General features: G+C 32.0%; 1 non-coding gene across 1 annotated transcript; it reads right to left on the bottom strand.

Annotated features, from left to right (window-relative positions):
• Positions 1 to 343: 343 nt before the first annotated feature.
• Positions 344 to 425, bottom strand: TRNAL-AAG (transfer RNA leucine (anticodon AAG)). The gene has a single exon. It is a non-coding gene; the product is annotated as a tRNA-Leu (tRNA).
• Positions 426 to 4575: the final 4150 nt, after the last annotated feature.

The raw sequence follows: 4575 nt of genomic DNA, 5'->3' as shown, positions 1-4575 counted from the left end.
ATATATGAAAGGTTAAAAAAGTGTGTAAAATGGTATTCTGTATTTTTTTAAATTTTAACTGTTAGTTTTTAAGGTTTTTTTTTTTCTCTAAGAAAGTTTTAAAATTACAGTGAAAAACAATGCTTAAATTTTATATTTTTAAAATTTAGTTTGAAAAATTATTTGTAACGATGACAACATACTGTGATGTGACACCACTTCAGAAAGAATATTTTTTATTTAATACCCTGAAAATAATGTTTATAAATTGAGAAAGTTTATTTGTCAATGTTATTATATCATTTTTTGTGAATTACAATATTGTTAAAAATTATTATTAATATATAAAAAGAAAAAAAGTTAGTGGCAGCGGTGGGATTCGAACCCACGCCCCCGAAGAGACTGGTGCCTTAAACCAGCGCCTTAGACCGCTCGGCCACGCTACCGATGATAATTGGCTTAACAGTTACTCATTTTCAATCTGGCGCTAACGTCACTATATAATGTGAGTATGCGTATATGCAGTTTGTTTAATATTTGACGTATTCTTATAGGTTGTAGTATGGTTTGTGATTATTATTTAACAATCCCATTAGTTTAAGGATAGTCTTTTGAGTGACTAAAATAGAAGAAGAAACCTCCGTCTTAGAAAATATTTTTGGAACAGGTCAATTTCAAAATATAACCAACATCTTTTTTTTAAAAATGAATATTGAGATAATCATTAAAAATATTTAAAAAATTAACAAAACATACAAAACTATTGAAATATGTAGTAGTTTAATATGTTTAATACACTTATATCATTACATTATTATACACCACCATGAATCAAACCCTTCATTACTTTTGAAGACTCAAACCCGCCATACAATTATTTTCCTTTATTTACTAATGGCTATTTATCTGCAAAAAATAATTATTTACAACAAAATTTACATTAGTTTTTTTAACAATTCCGAACAACTAGAAAACAACATCCTGTTAACATATTTTGTCAAATAACCTAAAACTAAACTATTTTACTATCGAAGAAATATGTTATAACTACTTTATAGTGGATTTAACTAGCTTTGAATTGTGTGCTAGCCGACAATAGTACGTCTAATGGTTCCTGAGATATTGATTTTCCGAAAATAAATTCAGCTATAGTTTTTTCAAAAAATATACCTTGGGAACTATCGAATGTATATAGCTCTTTTAGGACTCAATAATTTTGCATATTTACTGCTCTTCTTCAAACATAGGCATAGGCAGGATTTCGCCAAGGGGGGGGGGATTAGCGGGTAGCTGGCCTCAGCTCATTACACACACACATTGAAACGACTGAATTTAAATAGTTGGTAACAAAGTTTACCAATGGCTCGAACAATGAAAATATAATGCAGTTTTGCACTAAACTCTGATGATTTTTTAGACATCATCTTTCCCTGTCATTCCCTTTTTAATTATAGCATGTTTCCAAAAAAAGAAACCATACATAAGTTCATTTTTTTCCTTGGGTTCCAACAATCTAGGGGCAGCCGCGACTTTGCCTAAGACCATGTCTTCAAATGATGTTCCATCAGGTTTTTAGTGTAGCAGGTACTTGTAAATATATGGAGTTACGAATGAAAAATTACTTTTTTTCAAAACGTTATGAAACATGAACCATTTTTAATTCTCTAATTTGTTCAGAAAAAACCAATGAAAATTCGTTTTAACGTCTTTTGAAACACTTAAATACGAATTTTCATAAGAATCAATAATTAGAAATTTTTGCCTTTTTTTTTTTTTATGTCGCACTTTCACGGAGTAAGTTCATAATTTAATTTTTAATTAATTTAATTTAAATATAATGTTATCCAAATCCAATATAACGACATTGTTGGAAAGCTGAATTTCCATTCTTCCAAACTATACCATTATATTTTAGATTTTATATGGGAGAAAAAGAAGTTTCAAATTAAGACCGATTTCCCAAACATTTTATTTTATATCTCAGGTTCTAATTTGCTTATAAAGGTACTGTTTTTACCATTTCGTGCAGTTTAGACGGTCCTAAACCCCTTCTACACTTCCTGCAGATAATTGGCAACGTTTTGAAGTATTATTTATCAGTAATATTTTATTTTCATTCATATCGTGAGCGATGAGCTTATATCAGCTCGGGGAACTGCGCGGCTCTACTGGTCGCACTTGCCTAAGGCCGCTCATAATCAGCGACACCGTGATCAAAAATATAAGAAGCTCTGGTAATAATAAGCAGTACGTTTTTTGGTGGAATGATAGAATAGGAATTGAATGTAGAAGCCAGTACGTTTTCTTGTCCCATGGCTATTCATTCAATGAACAGGTTTACTTCAGGCAAGAATGTATAGGAAGTAGTTTTACAATTGGTAACGCGAACGGAGATGACATCAAGTTGTGGTAATAACTCATAGTGGGCCGGGGAGCCTGATGGAAAAGTGATTAGATTGGTTGGGAAAATCAATTGGCTATAGGTGAGGCTATGGAGCTATGAGGCTAGAGCTACCGCAGCCTGTGTTCAATAATTGTAACAATAATGAGAGGGCTTGTCCCATTCATCGGCAACCCCAATTCCCTCATCAACACATCATCAGCAGGGGTAAAACCCTCACCCGGGATATGGTCATCTTCCGCAATGTCATCTGTCGATAACCTGCTGGGGATAATGCTTCGTTCTATCTAATCCTATCCTAGTTATCCCTAATATTATAAATGAAAATTGTAATTACAATTTACAGGTATTCAAAAGTGTTTAAAATTCTATATTAGGCCAGAAGGCATTAGGTATTTCGATCGAACAAGGAATGTAAAGAAATCACAATCTGGTAACTTGGAAAAAGCAAAATTGCAATGGGTGCGTTATGCTGTTCATCTAAAAATATATTTGAGGTGAAAAATAGTTTCACTGAATAGGCTGTTTCCATTCCGACTTTATAGCAATGATAAGAGTAAACTATTGAATTAGATATAACTCTGGTGGTTCCTGGCTCAAAAAAGGAATAAAATGACTATATCAGTACCAAAAAACTCAAACGTTCGTAGCCGAGCGAGTTACAGACAGTATACATGTGTCATCAGCGTATGTATAAATAATAAACTTCATTTATTCAAATTTTATGCCTAAAGTTTATTAAAAATGTGTTTACGTATTATACAGGTTAACTACCTTAAACAAGCCATGTTTTTGTATTAGCTAATATTGGGAGAGTAGCTATCGGTGCTCAGATATTTATCTGTGTGAAACAATTTTGATTAAAATGAAATATTGTAGCAATGTTTGACTATAATTTTTACTAACATTGTCAAACAAAGATGAATATATTTTGCTATAAAAAAACTATTATGAAACTGTCTAAGGTAGTTAACCTGAATAAGTAAAAATAAAACAGTTTTCTTACAACAGAATATAAATGTGTTTACTATAAGTATAATGGATTTGATACAGACAAGCAGATATGTTTTTCTTATTGATACAGGGAGTGTAGACGACAGGGTAGGGTGGTAGTTATTGGGGGTATAAAAAATCAACAGTAAAGACAAAAGGTCAGTAGCGAGGCGCCAGACATCCCGAACCCTTCCAGGCCATAGCGAGCCATTACATTTGAATAATACTCCAGTCAATACATTATATAGCCTAATAATAGTCGCTTTATATAGAAGAGAAAAATTTTATTCCTCCTCGCTCCCTATAATCTGTCTTTAATTTTATACCGGGCTCAGTTAATAATGTGACTAGGAAACATTCCAGTTGTGGTTTCTACTAATGGATCTAGTTTTACATAATTGGCAACAGACAGGAGCATCCGTATTAATAAGGGTTCTCTCCCAGGGAGTTCCCATGACTTACCTTTCGTCTCGTTATGCCATGTTTACATACAGCTTCGTCCTACGGGGAAATAATTTGAATTTGAGATATTTACAAGTCAAACCTAGATTTACACAGATAATTCCAAGATCGGCCGATTGAGTGCAGATCCGGGCTAAGAATGCATAATGTCAGTTTGGAGAGTTGGAGTTTCACCAGCGCAGAAGATAACTCCACTAACTAATATGCGTTAGTAACATGGAAATGGTACCACTACTAACTTACGCATATCTGACCCGTGTGTTAGCCTTAGCCCTATTGCCATAATTAATGGATTACACTCAGAGTAGGATCTGTGGATTTCAAATGAACTAATTTACAAATGAGTTGAATATTAGGGTTGGGAATTGAAACGTTAAGAATATCATATCATGTAATTTATATTGTAAGGAAATAAAGTAAATATACCGGATGAATTGCAGAATTTTAGAGAAGATTGAAGAAATATTTCCCTTTTTTTACATAAAAAATTCTCATTGAAAAAATAAAAAAAATAAATGTGTGATCAGCTGAGACTAGTCCTCCTTATTTATTTATTTTTTTTAACAAATGAAAAGTTATAATTATTATTTTTTTTAAAGGGAATAGCTCTACTCGAAAAGATCCTATTTCAAATTACATAAAAATTGCATAACAAATATTGGTAATTTTTTTTATCATACATAAATTTTATTATTTACACGTAGAAATCTTAATAATAAAAAATAATTCACTAATAATAA

The sequence above is a fragment of the Halyomorpha halys genome, unplaced genomic scaffold (assembly GCF_000696795.3).
Source record: "Halyomorpha halys isolate HHAL.00 unplaced genomic scaffold, Hhal_1.1 Scaffold1111.1, whole genome shotgun sequence".
Taxonomy (NCBI): domain Eukaryota; kingdom Metazoa; phylum Arthropoda; class Insecta; order Hemiptera; family Pentatomidae; genus Halyomorpha; species Halyomorpha halys.
Note: the sequence above shows the minus strand (reverse complement) of the source record. Positions and strands in the feature narration are given on the sequence as shown.